The sequence below is a fragment of the Crocodylus porosus genome, unplaced genomic scaffold, assembly GCF_001723895.1.
Source record: "Crocodylus porosus isolate Cpor-Errol unplaced genomic scaffold, CroPor_comp1, whole genome shotgun sequence".
In the NCBI taxonomy this organism is placed as follows: domain Eukaryota; kingdom Metazoa; phylum Chordata; order Crocodylia; family Crocodylidae; genus Crocodylus; species Crocodylus porosus.
In genome coordinates, this window is record NW_017728949.1 from 30,547,262 (window position 1) to 30,567,563 (window position 20,302).

Sequence of the window (20,302 nt, forward strand, 5' to 3'; positions counted from 1 at the left end):
CCCCTGGATATCCAGGGTCAAAAAACTTGTGGAAAAAGAAAATGGAGCGGTGAATGCTCAGGCAGTGCACACAGCTGAAAAGTGGAGCCAGGCCATCTGGAGCCATGCAGCACCTTCCAGCCAGGCTCTGCCTGGCAGGATTGCCACAGATGCAGCCCCAGAAGGACCCCAGGTAAGGCTGCTGGGGCCACCACAGTGCTGGCCCCAGAGTCCCCTACCGCCCACCCCTGAGATAACTTGCCATGCACCAAAGCCTATGTGGCACGGGTGTTCCCCAGAGACAAGTAGCTGAGACATAAGGTGCACTATTGTTACTTGTTCTTGGGGAACTGAAGGTTTGCACTCATTTGGGTGCACTCTCAGTGTCACATGTAGATGTGGCCACTGTTGTTTTTATTTTAAACCATCAAATTGTTAGCTAATTTATAAACATGAGCACTTTTACAACATTTTCCTTGACCCTGCAACTGACTGTGGGTAAATCCCTCTTTCTAAAGGCAATCCCACTAAACTTGGTGGGGCTCAATCAGTTTAGGTGGCTTCTTCTTCAAGGCTATGTTAAGGTTTCTAAAACATCTAAGTTTCTGAAGATAGAATATAGTTATGACTAAGCCTAGAAAGTCTGTTGTTGGTCCTCTCCATTCAGCATGTTTTGACAATATGTCAATGTCAAGATCTTTGTTACAGACACTGTCCATGCATTGAAATGTGCCGTGATATAAATACTGAAAGTATACAGGAACTGAATAATAGCTGCCATACATTTGCCACAAAAGCTGCTTTTTCAAAAATGTTTGCATTTCTGAACTTCCACATGCTGTTCATAGTCCAGAAGGTTTTACTCTTTCTTTTAGGAAAGTAACTCCAGTTCTCTTTTCTTGATATTTAAGCCCTCAGAAGTCACATGACTCACATGCTCAAATCTCTATCAGATGATTTCAATCAGTGATGTACAGGGATCTTTGTTTAGGAAAGTTCCCAGACAAATGCAGACTGTTTCAGTTTTTCAGTCACTTTTTCAGTCATGACTTTGCTTGGAAGCATGATTTGAAAAACACTATTGGCCCGTAAAAATCTTAAAGAAAAAAAGGCCTAAAAAGAGTAGTTCAGGCCAAATAGAGTACGTCTTCAAGTTTATGATTGGCAAAATTCTGTATGTAAAAAAAGGGGGGGAAGGGGGAACAAGTTTGTTGGAAAAAAGATAGAGCACTGTGTCTCTTGGGAGTTAAATCTCTAAAGGTACAGAGATTGCCATGAGGAAAATAGAGAAATATTATGTAGTTCTTAAATATATTAGATAGAACAGAATTTATGAAATATCCCTAAGATTTTTACTACCATGCTGTGAATAGTAGTTCAGCCTCCACAAGAGAAGGCTGAGAGGGGATCTGGTGGTGATTTACAAACTCAGCGGGGGGACCAGCGGGAATTGGGTGAGGCTCTGTTCCCCCAGGCACCACTGGGGGTTACCAGGAATAATGGCCACAAATTGTTAGAGGGAAGGTTCAGGCTGGACATCAGGAGACATTACTTTACAGTTCGGGCTGCCAGGCTCTGGAATGGGCTCCCAAGGGAGGTGGTGCTCTCTCCTACCTTGGGGATCTTCAAGAGGAGGCTGGGCAGGTATTTGGCTGGGGTATTATGACCCTGCACTCGTTCCTGCCCAGGGCAGGGGGTTAGACTTGATGATCTGTTTAGGTCCCTTCTGACCCTAAGCACTATAAAACTATGAATTTTTCAGGTATAATTTGCATGTTCAGTTTCTGCAAACTGAAAAGCAATTTCCATTGGTGATATTTTCCCTCCCATCTGAAGAGACAGAACTGTAGTAGATGTCTAATTTTAATATCTATCTACTAAAATGAATAAAGGTCAAAATTAGTTCTGCTTTACATTAAAACTTTGTGCACAACTTTCTGAAAGACCTAAACAAAAAAACCCACAATTTGTTAGGAACTATTTTTTTTTCAGAAAAGTCTAAATGCTCCTTATAAATGTTAAGTATTTGTCAGTGTTTAGGATTTCTTGAAATTTAAAAGCATTTGTAGAAGAATTGTGTGAGAAAAGAATGACTCAGTAATGGCATAAACTTATGATAAAATATGCACTGCATGAACTGGACTGAAATCATCATAATATTTTTAACATTTGATGCTAAACATGATAATAAACTAATATAAAAAGGAGGCAGTGTCAGCACTACTTTATGCTACAATGCATGTCTGCCTTTAAAAGCAGAGCAGTAAATCTTCTTTTAAAACATTTACTTTTATAGTATCAATTACTAACATTAATTTATTTCCTTCTTGGGAAAGTCTTCAGACTGGCTGATTTAGTAGCCAGCCTTTCCTTACTGAATTTCACTAATGCAAGTGTAAACAGGAATCAATAGCAAAATATTACATCTAAATCACAAGCCAATGAAATCACATAAAAGATTTCTTTTGTCCATAATAGGGTTAGGATCAATATCATTGGCTTCAATCTTGGAATCTTTTAAGCAGCTCATAGGCTAAATGCAGACAGTCAGAAAGCCCAAGCCTGAATTGATTCATTGGTTAATCTAACCTACATAGATTGAACCAATTTGCAAGTGGATAGACATTCATTTTTGATTCAGAAAATGCAGGCACATGCCTGTAGTGGCTCAGGCCAGAAGCCAGGGGATCATGAGTGACTGGTGCCTCCTAAATCTGAGGGGGCACCCACAGAAGCCGCTAATGGCTGCAGCCATGTCAGGGGGAGCACCAGCCCTACTAACAGCATCAGTGTCAGCTGTTAGTGGGGGCACTGGCTCCATCGGGGGGGCACATGCACTCCTGTGCACCCCCTACCATTGCCTATGCAGGGGATACTAGCACATGCCCTCCCCTCATTTCTACAGAATTTTAAATAGGATTTAAAATTCACGAGCTTTCTGTTGGGAACTGTTTAAGCCTTGAATTTTTCAGAGACCGTTTTTTGACACATCTGGTTTTAATCACAATTTCTCAAATGAGTCTCACCAAGGTTGCGTACAGACATTGAGCCAGGGTTAGGGAAGATTAGATTGAGTTTTAAATGGCCACCTGATATAATTTAGTTTTCCTAGGTTCAGATCTGACAGTACACTTGCACAATTTACATTTTTCATGCAATAAGGCCCCTGAAAGTGCTGTACAGCCATGACATAACACAAGTTCTTGGCTACAGAGTGTTTTTGACATGTCTGATCACATGAAAAATTAACCCTTGTTAGATCAGGTATTAGCTGAAGGTGGTCTGTAGCAGAGTGCCTGAGGAAACTTATGTTTAGGTCCCCTGTGAGACTTAAGTGTGGCCAATTCTGTCTGCAGCCCATGTGCTTTTGTGGGGCTGTCACAGCGAGGAGAGATTCTCATCCATGTGCTGCAGGGGAGAGAAAAGGAGGGGGGAGAGGGGGAAAGTACTTCTGCTGGTATCTTATGTGGAGCCAGCCTGGGTCAGAGCCAGTCTGGCTCTGTTTCCCCCTTCCTCTGGCCCCCTACACTCTAGCTCTGGCCACGGCAAAGCTCCCCCACCCCCAACTAGTCCCCACAGTCCAAATTACCTTAGATGGGGTTGCTATTTTTAATTTGAGCTAACCACCCCCTAACCTCCTTGAACAGCCATACCCAGCCCAAAGGAGTTAGAAACTCCCTCATGACTAATGAGCCCAGTTAAATTCAGTTTACACTACAGTATATTGCTCTTTACCTCATATTACTTGTTCTAATTCAGCTTGTTTGGCAAACTTTCTTTGGACAATTTTCAGAAAAAACTGGTCACTCCCATTTGGAGCAACATTTTTTGCATAAAGACAAAGGTTGAAAAATGGGATACTATGGTTTAAACTATACTTGATCTCCCTTCTTAATATCTCATGTGTAACTTTTTATACATTGTTCTTTATCTTTCATAAAGGATGAAACATGTATTGCTTAATGGGACATTTGGCTTTATTGCTATTTCCCAACTGTTCAGGGAATTGTGTATCTGTAAATGTAGAGCATTGCCAAATTGACAATGATAGGCTATTTGGCATGTGTCACTTTTTTTCGCAAGATTTGCTCCAAAACTATCTTATTAAATACAGCTGCAAAACTCAGATCTTGCACATGGTAACCACAATTCCCTGAGACTACAAAGCCAAGACTTTTCTGCCAGCTTATATAACAAGTCTCAAAACAAGATACTGAGATTCACAACAAGAAAAACACGGCTATTGTACTGAGGCACTTTAAAAAATAAGCATAATTTAAAAGGGATTTTGATTAAAATATGAATTTAGTGATTAATTTTACTGCAGAACAAAGGAAGAATATGGTAACTAGAAAAAGCAAAAAGAGCCTGTCAATGGCAGGCACATTGGTATGAGGAAAGGGAACAAAGTCAATAGTTGCCTCTTGAATTTACTTATAGAGCACTATTGTATTTCTAGGGTGCATCTACATGAGATGCCTAGCTCCACATTAGAATAATTTACAGTGCAGTAAGTGCATGTGTCTACATGTGCATATACTTACTGCACAGTAAAAACCCCTAATAACTAGAAAATTTGAGACCTGCAAATGCAGGTAGCAAAGTTACATGTGATTAGTTACTGCACAGTAACACATGTGTAGACATAACCTGGAGCAAATTTGCTCTCAGGCCAGCCCTGCCACTAGGAAGCCAGCTTCAGGTTAGCCCCAGGGCTCTGGTCTGTGAGCCTCTTCTGCCCCAGGGCTGGGATGCCTCTATGGCAGCCACTGCTTCAGGCCTTTAAAAGTCTGTAGGCATTTTGAGCCCAGAGGCACATCAACAGGGAGCCTGAAGGCACTCCAGGCCCTTGTGTCCCCCTCAGCAGGCAACAGGCCAGCTGCTCCAGCCTGCCTGCACCCCAGCACCTGTGCCTGGCACTGCGGTGCTGTGCATCTGTCAGGCCCATGCTGTCCAGGCTGCTGCCCCCAGCCCCAGCTACAGGAAGCTTCTGGCTGCCAGGAGCAGCTCCACCCATCTGAAGCCCACCCCCAGCAGCCTGCCCACAGCCTGCAGGTGCTGCACAGAATTGCCTCTGCCACATAGATGCCAGTCCCATGCTGGGCCCCTGCACTGGGCACTACAGGCAGCTTCCCAGGCCTGGAAGTACAGGCACAGCCATGCAGAGGCCCAGAGGACTTGTGTGGGACCCATGATGGTAATGTCCTCCCCAACACCCATACCCACAATGTGGGACCCCAGCTGGTCACAGGAGGAGACTGGTAACCTTGCTGTGCTGTGGAGCAAGGTGGAGTTTCAGCACCAGTTTGAGCAGGTGGGCACCCTGATACCAACATCTATGAGGGGCTATCAGCCTGGATGCAGGAGTGTGGGCACAACCAATTAGCATGGCAGTGCCATATAAAGGCACAGTGGGTGGCCATCACTAACTACAGTTAACAGTTGGGGAGTTCCTATAAGTTCATCCCCTTTATGTGTCAACTGACAGACATCTTTGTGCCCTGGGACCCAGGCTGCAGTCATACTTTCTACAGCACCACAGACAGCCTGACTGAGCCCCCACCCTTGGCTGGCACCCATGGTAACAGGTCACCAGGGGAAGGCTTCTCAGGCCTGCAGCTGCCCATCTCACTGAGCTCCCCACTACACCCTCCACCAGCAGCTTGGGAAGCCTGGGCCAGTGCCTGCTGCACCAGCTCTGCAGCTGTAGCCCCAGCCCCCACCATGAGGTGAGGTCAGCCATGACACCACTGGCCACCAGCAGTGCCAGCTTCTCCTCTGGGGGACCCCCACCTGGGCATCTGCCCACCATGCCCCATTGGAGAACTGTTTGGAGTTGCACACCATCATTGACAACTAGGACTGAGCAGAAGCACCAGCCACACAAGCCTCAGCCATGTAGTATGGCCTGCACTGTGGGGAGGGCCTTCCCCACCCTGGCCACTGCCCCTGCCCCTACCTCCACTTTCTGCCTATCCCAGGGTGGCCAACTAAGGACATTCTATATAGTTTTCATGGGGGAAAAGGTTTTTTTTATTGTTGGTGGGTGGGGGAGGGAGCTCTTTTTGATGTGAGGGGAATAAAAACTTGTTCTTGTGAGACATGTTTGCAGTGAGCATGGTGCTGGGGGTGGACAGGGAGAGGTGGGGGAGCCATGGGCAGCAGTGCAGGCAAACTAGAATGAAGAGTGCTAGAGGAGGTGATTGGCCAGTGCCTCCCATGGCCAGTGCCGTGGCCCCCGGTGGCAGGTACGTGGCTCTCATGGGGCATCGAGGATGGGAGGAGCTGTTGCTGTCATTCTCACATTGTGTGGAAGACGTATATCACACCATTATTGAGAGAAGTGTAACAATTAAATTACAGTAGAGTTTATTCCAAGCTTTCAGCACTTAATAGAATGAATATTTTGTTTTAAACTATCATTTATTCATAAGGAAATTTGAAAACATTATATAAACACAACTCGGTCACAATTACATAAAAACAGTTTCTCCCCCTGTAATCAAGATTGAAGACACTGATAGTTCATTTACATCAATAAAACCCCTGCCACTTTAAATTCAATTGCACTTTAAATCAGGCCCTTGCTTTCCACTTTTAAGGCCAATAGCATGAACATTGTTCTACCATGTCATAATTAGTTGCAACATGATATAATTATGATATCATATGGGAGAATTATAGAGTAAATAAGCAATGGGAATACACTAGGCCTGTGTGAATAGGCAGCTATTCGATTTGGCTTTGGATCTGGCCGCTTTGGATGCCAGTGATCTGGGCCAGAGCTCCGAATCGGTTTCCCACTTCGATTCAGCTGAAGCATTTCTAAAGCTTCAGAACCGCTTTGGAGATCCAGCCATAGGGTATAATGGGGAATCAATTAAATAGCTATAGCTTTGTTGTTTTACATCTGATTTGGATAAAACTTGCAGGGGTGGTATCCTCTGATGAGAGCATGAAGCCTGCCAAGTTTCAAGAAGATAGATGTGGGGGTTTTGGGGGAACTGCACCTCAAGCAGCTGACAGGCAAAATTCATGATATGGGTGACACCATGTGTGTTAAGGCGCATCAGGGTGAAAGCTGCAGGACAACTAGCCTATGCTGCAGCCACAAAGGCTGGCAACTGTCAAGGAGATAGGTCTAGGGCTTCTGGGGCCCTGCACCTTTAGCTGCTGACAGACAAAACTCATGTCATGGGTGCTTGTGCAACTGTGTCTGTCTTGGTGGGGGTGGGGTAGGGTGAGAATACTGCAGGCCTGGCTGCTAAGCTACTGTGTTACTAGTTACCAATCAATCATGATTCACTCAGGGACCAAATCAATACACAGTAGCTAGCTAATGTAACCAGTTAATAAGCAAGGATTAACACCTAGACAACCACAGATCATAATCAGGCATAAAACAACAAAGTTATAGATATTTAATTGATTCCCAATTATACGCTATGGCTGGATCTCCGAAGCAGCTCTGAAGCTTTTCCAAAGTGGTTCGGAAGCTCTGGTATATAAGGCAAGCTTTTAGCAGGCTGGGTTAAGTGCTAGGGTCTCGTTTATGGAATGTTTTATTACCAACTATTTTACTTAAATATTTTATTCTTTTTCAGAATTCTCTTGATTTTATTATGTACGTTATATTTTATATTGTATGTGTATTTTATTTTAGCCTTTTAAAATCAAATAATACATGAATATTTCAGCAGGGTTTTGGTTTTGGAGACCAGACTGGCCTGGTGAAATAGAGAGTTGGAGGTGTATGTGTGTGTGCATGGAGCAAAGGGGGAAGGGTAAATTAAAGGTATTTGAGGTGAGGCATCCTTGGAGGAGCAGTGGAAAAGAATAAAGGAAAGCAAGAAATTAGAGCCTAGAATCAGAAAGGTGCACCCTGAAAGGTGACATACACAGGTGCACTATGCTCATGCATAATATAGGCTTCCAATTATATTACTTTTTTTCTTGAGAAGGGATAGGGATTTGGGGAGGCAGTAGGAGAAGCTAGGTTTTAAAACAGATTTCCCAGGGTTTAGCACAGTGGAAATATGGAGCTATAGAGACCCCTAAGAACTTCCATTTTTCACTGTTTTATATTCCCTCTCCTACTCTCTATTCAGTTCTTTCTAAACAGTACCCATCTGATTTGGGAAGATTGGGGATTGTCTGAGGAAACATTTGGATATGATATCTTGAATGTGTATTTAAACAGCACAAGACTTGGAATAAGATCCAAAATAGATAACTCCTTAAATGTATCCTCTATTTTCTGGAATATATGTATGTAAACTTATAAAGCAGTCATATACATTTACCTCCTTGAAGAATGCCTCATTTAACTCTGTACTTTTTTGGCAACATCATGATTTCACCATTGGTCACATGTAGGGGGTGCATGTGCACCCCCTGAGCTTTGTGGTACATGACCTGCAAAAGCGCCGCCAATGCTGCCAGCAGTGCCTGCGGGCAATTGCTGCTTACCACCCTGCCCCTCATTGCTGACACTGCCGGCAATCCCTGATCACTGCTGGCTGCTGCTGCTGGCAGCATCTGCAGACTGTCACTGACCACTGGTTGGCGCTTGCCACTTCCTCCCCACCCCATTGCCGACACCACTGTGGCCACCTGTGGGAACTCCCCACTCAGTTCACCTCTGCCACGGACACCACTGTAGCTGCCTGTGGGAGCTCCCTGCTGCCACCCCCCTGCAGCCGATACTGTCACTGCCACCTGCGGGCACTCACTGTACTCTCCCAGCCTTCAGCAGCACACAGAGTTCATGGTTTTCACCATTGCCTTTTTCTGCTTTATCTTCATCCAGATATACTTCTATTTGCTGCTTTCTTCCTCTTGTACCTGGGAACAAACATGTATTCATGACCTATAGTATGGCGAATTCTACTTTTCCCCAGGGAGTTATCCTTCTGAAATAAGGTATACCTGTCAATGTTGATATTCCAGTTATTGGAGTTCTCTTAATTTGCATTACAAAAATATGTTAAGTCATTCTTTTTTGCATACTGATTTTCAGTTAATCCTAATTGGACCCCATATTTGTTGCTTTGTGGTTTTCCTTTTTACTCTCATAAGTGTTTTTGCTCTACTGTTGTTCATAACTGTTCTTCAGAATTAAACCTCTTCCGTCAGTCCTTGTCTCTCAGTACTAAGTGTATTAAGGCCGGGGGGAGGAGGGCAGATAGGGTTCTTTGCCTCACAGGCATTGCTGTGGGTGATCACTTTTTGGCGAGATCTTTCAAGCACCCATTGTTGAACTTGTTCCTTGATGGATCCTTTTTTTTTTTTTTTTACATCGTTTTGGTGTGATGAAAGTGGACATAATGGACTATATCAGACCAAATTTGTCTAGCAGTTGTCTGCACTGGTTACCTCTCTCATGATACTGATGTCATGATAGTCTTGGGCATTAATTATGATGTAATCAGTCAGGTGCTAGTGTTTTGAATGGAGGTACATCAATGTTATCTTTCATTTGTCACTTTGGTGGAATAAGTAGTTCATGATAAGACCATATTCTGAACAATTGCTCAAAAGAAGAATTCCATTTGGGTTGAATTTCTCCACCCCTTCTTTGTCAAATGTTCTGTTTAATAGCTTAGAACCTCTGCCCACTCTAGCATTAAAATTGCTAAGAATTATCTTATCATCTTTGGGTACAGACAACAGTACTTGGTCAAGTTTAGATTATAATTCTTCTTTTGTTTCATTAATGCATGAAGGGCTGGGCTGTATGCAGTGTTTAGTGATGCTAGCTGGATGCTCCAGGGTTTTTGATTTAAAAAAAAAAAAAAAACTTTTTTTTTTTTTTGGAAAGAAAAGAGGTACTCATTGAGTTGCTGTCTCTCCACCCACCCCCTACCAATCCTGCACATCTGGTCTCACTAAGTGCAAAAATGTCAACATCAAGTCATACAGATTCTCTGGTCATGAGTGCTGTCCTTCACTGGTCTGGTCAGTTAGGATTTTCCATCAGGGTGTGAACATTTCAAATGACAAACTTTGCATTATGTTTAGAGCACTTTTTCATCCTCCCTCCCTATACCAAGTGAGCAGAGTGGATCAGGCCTGCTCAGTCATGACTAACTGCTGAATGTTTGCCTCTCAAGTCCAAGTGCAAAATGACCACCATAGAATCATCACCTCCATGTTGGTCCACGACTAGGGGCTTCTGATAAATCGCTAGCACCTGCTCTCATTGCCACTCACCCATCACCATAGGCCTTGCTATAGAAGAAAATGCCTTCATGCGTCTTCTTTTAACATGGAGATGCCATTATACACCAGCAATCATATAATACCTCACAGCAAAGAAATCTTTATCTGATGGCAAGGAAAACTTAGATGACCAGAAGTTTCAATTCTGCTTCAGCCTTCATTTGCCTTTGCAGTCATTGTGAGGTATTCTTCCTTCATGACCTGCTCTGCTAGTGAGGACTTTTATTTTTGGATCACTATAGCAGGGACAAGCCCGTCCTGCAGACTTGTAGGGCTGGCTATGCCAGCAAGAGATTAACCAGGGTGGGTCCAGAAGGGCTGTGCATCTCCAGGTGCATGGAGAAAAGTGTTCAGAAAGAATCTGGGAGGCAAGCAGGCCTCCAGGGGCACTGAACCATGTGGTTAGCCAGGAGAATGGAGTAGAGAATGTAAAGAGATTCCAGGAAGACTGTTAGCACTGGGTGTCCACCAGGACTGGGGAAAACACAGTGGAGCCAGGAGCTGTGCAGACTGAAACAGAAGAGGACTCAGGCATCCACATTTACCCAAGTCATTGAGGCCCAGGCAAAACCTGAGCAATGATTCAACTGAAACAAGCAACTGGGAAGGGGGAGCCATGCTGGCAACACTTGGAGATGAGGCCAGACAGGAGGCTTTTCTTGGGACATCCAGAAGAGGTTGGCAGGATGAGAGGCAGCACAGATTGTGAAGATAGCAGTGGGGTTAGAGACAAGCCAAGGCAAGTGAAGACCACAGAGATCTTCATCTTGTGTAAACACAAGAAAAGGAGAATTAAAAAAAAAAAAACAAAAAAACAAAAAAACAAAAAACTAGGGATTGAGCTATATACACATCTGGCTGGAATTATACGGCAGCCTAAAGAAGAAAGCATGATTAATTAAGGAATTTTGGATGCATTTGAGGGTCTAATTGGGGAAATAGGCTGTAATTTACTTTATTGGGGTGAACAAAGTACAGCTGTAAAGGTGAAGCCCAGGGGATATTGATTTATGATTGTAAAGGGCCCTAGAGTTGGGATCCAGGAGGTATCAAAAGAATTATGTTGTAAAGCCTGAAGTAAGGCAAAAGAATAAGCTAATTAATAAATTGACCTAAAAGACTAGCCAAATGAATCCCCCAGCCACATGAATGAAGATGCACAGGGGAAATGAGTCAAAGAGAATATAGGGAATATCATACTTGTCGATAAGCAAGCAGCTTAACAGTGGATAGAGATCTCATAGGAGCTGAGATGAAAGCCAGACAGCAATGGTCCAAGGGACATGGATGACTCCAGAGGTTCAATCTAGATAGGCTTTCCCATGCAAGACTAACAGGAACCTTTCACCACAAGCCTGAGAGGAAAGGGGAAGGGTTTAGAGGCAGTGGAGCTTGGCAGAAAAACTAGGACCCTACAGGAAGTCAATCAACCTCCTGTGATAGAGGGCTGTCTTCAGCTGTATTTTTTTTCTTTAAGCCAGTAAGTGTGCCCCCATCAAGTCTTGCTGGATTTTTCTTCTCTGGGGATCAGCTTCCCCCCACTTTACTCACCTGCCATGACTTGTTGTCACTTGGTTCTAAAGAAAGAGGAAGGCTGACCCACAGGTTCCCAGACAGGCTCCAGGCTTACCACCTGTAGGTAAATGAGGTGTTGCCTTAAGGGCAAAAGTGCACACTCCTACCTCCCCTTGACATGCCTTGTGCCTTAAATAGAAACTTATAAAAACCATCTACATGTTGGGGGTCTCATCCACTGTGGGCTTACCCTTTCTGTCTTGAGCTAGGCCTGTCAGTCAAAACCCAGTAAATCAGGGCTTGACTGAGGCTCTAGCTCTCTAACTCACTTGGGCTCAAGGCCCTCCATTTCATGCTCTCCAGGACACCAGGCCTACTAGCTCTCCTACACTGTGCCCCCTGTAGTGCCAGATTTTTGGGGCCTCAGTTACCTTTGGCTTTGCCCCTCTTTCTGTAGTTAGGGCCTTTCACCTAAGTCTACCCACTAGGACCTTACTTCAAGGCTCCCATCTCCCCTTCAAGCAACTTTGGGATCATGGCCCTAGTGCAGCTGGGCTTCTCAAGCCCTCTATCACAACACCACTTGGTGCTAATAAGGCCTCCTCCACCCCTACAGCCTCAGCCACAAACTACCAGCATTTTTTTACATCAAACATAAACCAGAGGCTTCTATGGCCATATGATAGAAATAATAATAAAGAAATAAGAGAGGCAATGTGCCCACTTACTTTAAGTGATCATACTTCTGTCTCACAGCATAGTATATTCTTCCCAAAGAGGCTGCAGCAGCTGCACCATAGTCATCAAGAGTCCCCCTCTCTACTTCCCTTCTGGCTTTCTCCACTTACAGTTTATATGGTTCTGGCCTTCCCCTTCCTGTCACCTGACCAGTGGACAGGGCTTGATCCTTAACCCCTACTTGACTGGCTGGTCATGCCTGCAAGACTCTGGATTTAAAAGGACTGCCCTTTTTCTTGGTAACGGGGCTAGGGTTCCCTGTTACACCTCCCTAAGAGGACCAAACCATCAAGATGTGGTGGGAGAGAGTGATGAGGATCAGTGGCATTACAGCACAGTGGTAGGTCAGGAATACACACATGCTCACAATCACCAGTAGTCTGAAAACCCCTCTCTTGACCTTGCTGCCATGGCATTGCTTTTGGGATCATTGGTAGCACTCAAGCTTCTCCACTACAAAGGTTCACATCAACACATCAAAGGTTGCAATCCATGGGAGAGGAGACAAAATAGAAATATTGTAATAACAGCATATTTTACAGAAATAGATGTAATACTAGGAGCTCCCTGATCCCAACAACAATCAAGTTTATTTACAGGCCTGTGGAGCAAATTTAGAGACACATTTTTACAGAGCCAGCCCTTGTAGAGTAATATTAGAACATGAAAGGTGAAGATAAGGTTACTTTTGGGCTCTTGTGGGGAGCTGGGCTGGACTTGCAAAGTGTGTGGGGTGGCTCTTCTGTTTCCCCCACCCCTCAGCCACTGCTGACAGTTGCCTGCTGGTGGGAGGGAGGAGGGCAATGCTGGGGAGAGGGGCAATTCAGTGGCCTCCTGGAGTGCCCCCACCTGCTGTCCAGAGCTGGTGCAAGCAGGCTCTGATTCTCTCCCCCACCCAACAGGTGAGCACCTGTTGGGTTCAATGGTGCTCTAATGCGTGGCATTTTGTGTCAAGCACCATGAGTTAGAGTGCCTTTACAACAGGCTGCCTGTACTTGTATATGTGCTCCATAGATCCACTGATATATAATGTTGCATTGTGAATTCCCAACAATTTTATGCTAAGATATACTGTTTTAAATGTAGAACAGAAAACAGAATACAGCCATTGATTAAAAAAGCTGATGGCAAGCAACTTATTTGCCAAAGTGGCTGGTAACAAAAAGAAAATAAGACTGATTAAAGCTAAATTCAGTCCTCTCCCAGATGATGATGATCCTCCTCCTCTCTTTTTTAAAAATAAATTTGCATTGGTATGCATCTGCTTGATTTTATGCCTTTAGCAGCTGTTGCACAGGCATCTCCTCCACACAGTTGTAGTAAGCAATATTTCTGGACAAAAAAAAATATTACTTTGGCATATTAAGGGAGTACATGTCCTGGCAGTAGGTTAAAAAAAGATTGTTTATTAGGTCTTTTAATCTCTTCTGTCAGAATAGAAGCCAGAATCTTCCCTTCGAGGAGTTACATGAGATAAGTTGCAATGTAAGAGCTGCTCATGTATATATGTTGAGGAGAATAAACCCCACTTTGCTGAGAAATTAGAGGACCGACGCTCATCAAGGGCTAGAGAGCTGGCTGTATTGAAATGGGTCCATTTCAAGATCTGGAAAGTGAAGGCATATAAAATTTAAATTAGGTGAAGGAAACTTGACTTCATGTGAACCAGCTATATTCCAAACCCAAACACTGTGAAACAGGACATTAGTCATTTGCTTTGTGGCATCATGTTGCATTACCACATCATGGCAAACAGAGTTAGCTGTTTTCTCACAATAAATGCTGAAAAGCCTCAAGGTCCCATTCTCAGAGCATTAAAGGGGAAAAGAGAAATTACAATTTTTCCATGCTTAGGGAAGTACTGGGTGCTTCTACCCAGAATGTGCATATGGAAAAATGATCCTGGCCTGGCAAAGATCTGCATATTGGGAGCCTGTGCCCACAATAGGGAAAAAAGTTGTGGTTCAAGTCTGAGATTGGGTGTAAGAAGGAAACTCAGGCTTCTAAACTAAACTTAGGCTAGATCAGCTAATATCTTCATGCAAAAAGACTTACAACATCATCAATAATTAAACACTGAGTAGATACATAACAATGGATAATTGTATGCTTTATGGCAATTTCATGTGAGTTAAGAGACCACTCAAAGACACCCCGCGTTTACAACCAAGAAAGAAATCCCCCAGTTCAGACACTGAGTTTTAGAGTTATAAAAAATTTCCTTCCAGGCATTTCTCTCAAGAGTTCAGTGCTACTTCTCTTAGAGGTGCGACAGAGCCTCATTTACAGTATTTGTAACTTTTTGGCTGAACTAGAGAGACAATCTGAGCCATTAGTTTTAACGGGGGGAGGAGAGGAGAGGAGTGGTGAACAGGTCATCAGTCCCAGGTACCAACTTTGGGAGTCTTTACCAAGGATGGTATAGGCCCATACTGTCCAGCCATAGGACCCATGTCTAGTAGTGTATCTGGTGGTGGGGTGGGGGGGTGGGAGAGGAGGTAAGCAGGGTGAATGGAATGAGCCTGTCCAGAGACTTTGCCATCAGAGGTGCAGCCCTGTGCTTAAGTAGCGTATCTAACAAGGGGAAGCAAAGGGAGCACCAAGGGTGGTCTCCACAGGGCTGCTGCAGCTGGTGTGCAGTGAGTCCGTCCCCCAGGGACAGCAGCCTGAGCCTGTGCTGCTACAACAAGAGTCCCAGTATTAGAGGCTCCTGCCAGGGTGCAGAGAACTAGTGGAGGTAAGATGCTGTGTCCCCTTCCCCCACTCTGGATACAGAAGGAACTTGCTACTGAACAGAGGAACACCTCTGATCTGAGCACAGTACTGGAAATCCCAAATGTATTGTTTTCAAAGCTTTTAGAATATATGCTATGCATGGACTTATAAAATACAAAATCCTATGAATGGAACATATTAAAGATGTCCATATTGTCATATTCAGATGCCCATATATGTCAGCCTAATAATAAGAAAACACATTCTACTCACATCTATGTTTTTTTAGTAGTGTATGGAAACAATTAAAAAATCCAGATAAAACAACTATTTTTGCTATCATTCAGTTTAAATTGAAGTTCTTCTTAAGTGACAAAATTACCAGTTTGGCTTTTCCAATATGTATTCAAAGATTACATTAAAGAACAAGCAAAAAATTAGAAATAAACTATTCTACCTAGAAACCAGTTGTTTGGACACACATCAGAAACAGACGTGACAAAAACACATAATCTTTGACAGATCGTTATGCGATAGCAAGAGTTCATGCAAATAAACCTATCCTAAGAGAAACATCTGTATGTAATAGCAATTACACATTGCCTACATTGTGGTCAGCATTTCACTATGCGATCATTTGAAAAGGATGTTATGAAACAGCATTTGCGGCCCATGCTGTGACTGTGTTTCGATAACCATGTTGCCTGTGGTAATTATTTGCATGCAATAAGCCATATTAAAAGACCACATCAACGGGATTATATGAAGTGTACCTGTTATGATTATTCAAAATGGGGAAAAAAACCTAAAATTGAAATGAAAATCCTTGTGTGAAAAGTTTCCTGAAAGTCAGATAGGGATACTGTTAAAGAGTGGAACCTCTTTAGTGCCACATGCTTGTGTCTCAAAGTACCCCTGGGAGAGGCAGAGCAGGTACCATACAAACTACCTTGGTAAAAAGAGGGGGCGGGGGCAAAGGTGCCACCAATTTGTTATGTTTATACATGCTCAGATGAACCTAGGAAGAGTACTGTGCCCTGTGCTATAGAGGAAGGCAAACCTCCCTGCTTTTCTTCCCCCAAAGGTCTTTGCCACTATAATCTGGGATAAAAATTTCAGACCGATGCCAACCCCTGTGACTGAGATTTGAGTATGAGCAAAGATACTCTAGGCAGGCCCTGAAACAGCTTCTAACAGGCAGTGATATACGATTACTGCTTGTAGTGAATGTCTAGTACTTTGGACAAAGGTGGGGGAAGCCTGGAGAAGCCACATAAGCATTCATAAGGACAAACATTTTTCTCTTGGTCCCTTTATATATGGGATTAGCAGATACTCATCCCTTTGGGAAGGTATCCTAAAAAGGATGTTGCAAGAAAACTCAGATATGTGAACCCACATATCACATATGCTGTTTTATTGCTCCAAGAACACTTCTATCATGCTATCCCTTCCATAAGCTTGCTAAGCTCCATTTTGAAGTAATTCATATTCCTTCTTCACCACTATCTTTGTTCAGAAGACTATTACAAAACTTCACTCCATTAATTTTTAGAACCATTACATGTATTGTTAGATTGCTTTGTCTCTACTCTAACTAGTGTTACTTTATTGTAGAGAAGTTTGCCCAATTCTGATGTCACATACATTTGTGACTATGGAGTCAGTGGAGTCACAGTACTATAAAATCAGTGTGAACAGGACCTTTGTCTGCTGACACACCTATGGTGCTATAGAAATAATAAAATAATACTAATAAACACTTTTCATGAGCAATAGTTTAACTTTAAAGGATAGGGCCAGGCTACCATTAATTTTCCTGGCAAAAAGCTGAAAGAACAAATATTGATTAGGACATGGTGGGGGAAAATCATCCCTGATGTGACTCCAGCTAAGTCAATGGAGTTACAATAAGGATAAATTTGACTCAGTAGCTCTAAAATACATCTAACATTTTAGTAATAATAATGAAACAGATAATTGACTGCGACTCCCTAGTAGAGCAGTGTAAGACTTGCAAACCAAATGTTCCGACTAAGATCAAAGTCAGAACATGTTGGAGCTTAGCTTGAACTTGAACATCTCCTGAAACAATGGAAACATGATATCACTTCACATCAGGGAGCAAACAAAATGGGAAACTTTACAGCAGAGAGTTCAGCTTGTGGTCAGCTCATGAAACACAGTACAGGTCTGAAGTTATACAGCTGAAAGTTTTACTTATAAAAAATATTGAATAGTTTTTAACTCATGGCCTTGTTGTGGGGATGTGTGATCAATGAGATAATTAACAACTCAGTTAAAGGAAAAACACAAAAGAAATACAATTAAGTCAATCAGAGGAAATACTAGCAACACATTCTCACATCAGCTTTTAAGCAGAATTCTTAACTGCTTTTAACAGGATGTTTTGCTTTGAAACTTGCCTGCATGTAGACCTCCACAATTTCTTACCATGAGTCCACAACAGAAATAGCTAATTTATCAAATCACAACTTTTAATGATATAATTTTATTAAACATTCATATAATTGAATGAGCAACATATAATCACACCCAACCCTATTTGCAGGCTCATTTTCAAGATGGACAATAAGTTATTAAAAAGAGAAGGAAGGATATGTACTTACAACAACAGACTATGCTAAAGGAAAGTTATTAAAGGCACTACAATTCTTGTGATATTTCTCATAAGTTTGATAGAGTTATTCCCAAATCTGAGCCAAATTAAAGAAAAGATTAAAAGATTATAATCCTGTTGTTTCAGCTGTTGTTTTTACATACTTAAGTAGTAAGCCAATTTTATAAAGCCCTCATGTAAAATACAACATTTCTGTATCTTTCCATTTTGTAAATGCGCTTGTTTGGGGCAGCTAGTATATACCAGTTCACAGGCAAGCAGAACTGGCCTTTGGTCTAAGAATGACTGAAATTTACAAAGAAAGTAATGTCTCAGTTCTAGATCCAGAAGTTATGAATTATATTGCATGCACACAGATCACATGAAGTAAAGTCTGTTTTGGCATGGGCATGGCCTGCAAGTATTTTATTCCAGTAACCTGCTTAGTTTAGGTTTCATTGTAAGTCAGTGTTCACTGTTGGACAATCAAGATTTGTACTCTTCTTTAGAAGAGGAAATTCCTGAGATGTTCACTCAGGCTTCTTATGTGAAGACTGCATGTGTTTCTATATTTGATACACGTATTAGATACTGCAAAACTGTACATTTTATATTTGGCATAATGATACTACATCATTTTTGAAAGGCTATGGTCTGATCACTCTATTGCCTTTGTCACCTGTTTATTCACAGAACATATATTTTTGATACCTTATAAATGGTTTATAGGCCATAAAGGTTAAATTACTGCTGCTACTGTGTGAATGTACAGGGTTGTTAGGGCATTAGAGATCTCATCTCTCCTCTTCGCAGGGAAGAGCGACAATAGCATGTCTTCGCATGGTGGAGAGGTTAGCAGGGCCTTCTGGTTTAACTGACAATTCAAAGAGTTGCATTTGTAAATAGGGTGAAATCAGGACCCTAGCACTGCTCTCTGCTGAAAGAATAGGTTTCTGCCACCTGTCCTTGCCTCACTCCTACCTCCTTTTACTCCCTCATTGCGGTAAAAGTAGGACAGTATATTTCCATAGGTGTACTGCTCCAACATGCACCTGGGTTTCTATTAGCAGCTACACATATAAAGATGATGGACCTACATCCATCATCAGTTGTGCTGGTGGCACTCAGAGGCTGAGGCCTCTGCACATAATACTAACCAATATTGTCTTCTTGTTTCCTTATTCATTTCCATTCATCTGTCTGCATCTGCTGCTTCTTGTTTTAGTCTCAGGCTGTAGCTCACTGAGACTGGAATTCTAGTCTTGATCTGTATTTGTAAAGTATCTAGTACAACTACATCAAAGTCCATGACTAGGGCTGCTTGCCACTACCACGATTCAAAAAACATCAGCAATGAAGTACACAGTCTATCACGTCTTCCAGTGAATTGGGCACGAAGCCACTTAAGAACCACTGATAAGTGCTGGCAAAAACATAGGAACTAATTTACACAAGAAATATCCCTCAGATCCTCTTCAGTGTCACTGGGAGAGGAAAGGCTGAGTTCAAAAACTAGAACAGGAAGAAATTAGAGAACATTTTAAGTAAATAGCTTTGAGTAAAACAAATGTTATTTTGGAACATCTGAGGTCCTTATGCAAGTCTGTAATTAAACACTTCATTATAGCCCAGAAGTGATCTAGTGAGTTCTCACATATTTGAACATGCTGCAGTTTTTGTGAGGCTTAAGCAAGTAATGAACAGACAATATCAGTGGCTGGCAAGCTTTACCAAGCCACAGGCTGGAACAACCCAGCTCTAGTTTGACCTGGGCCGAGTGCCATCAGCAGTGTGTGAGTGATGGGGGGCTTTTCTTATGCCTGCGCTGGGGTCAGGCAGCTGGGAGTTGCACCAATGCTACTGCCAGTTTCCTCCACACCCTGGCTGCAATATGAGAAGCTGCCAGGGAGACGCTGTCCTGGGGCTAGGCAGTCTGAAAGGTGGGTAGGATGAGCCAAAACCATAACTCAATATACACAGTGGAATTCTGGCAAGCTGCAACCTGCTGGACATCTGACTCCGCAGGTATCTCTGCACTTTTACCTGCACTGCTACATCCCCCTTCCCCATTGTGAGCAAGGTAACTCTTCAGTGATATATCTTCTCCATTTCAGTTACCTCATAGTTGCCATGATCAGATATTTCTCCATCCCAAACCTATTAGTGAAGTAAGAGGAGTTCAGGACTGAGATCTCTATATAGACTTTAAATTTAGCATCCTTAAGCAGAAGCAGTGCCACAGATTTCAGTGGGATTCCTCATATATTTAATATTAAGAATGTAAGTGCTTGAAGGATTAGGGTCTTGTTCACTTTGGATTAACATCCTATAACTCTTATGTGTTGAAATTCTACAGTTCCTGTATATTTTTATTTCAATCTATGAGTTTATCACAGTGACTTATTTCTTCATTTATATAAAAACCCAGACTGTAATCTTTGTTTTGGGGATGTTAGAGAAGTGGGAATAATATCTGATAATACTGGAAAATTCTCAATAAAATGACTTACCACA

General features: G+C 42.6%; 1 long non-coding RNA gene across 1 annotated transcript in view; it reads right to left on the reverse strand.

Moving 5' to 3' along the window:
• Positions 1-17,633: 17,633 nt before the first annotated feature.
• The window catches only part of LOC109322571, a 20,576-nt gene continuing 17,907 nt past the window's right edge, over positions 17,634-20,302 (reverse strand). The window contains exon 3 of the long non-coding RNA XR_002104409.1: positions 17,634-17,644. This is a non-coding gene — a long non-coding RNA (uncharacterized LOC109322571). The remainder of the gene's footprint in view (positions 17,645-20,302) is intronic.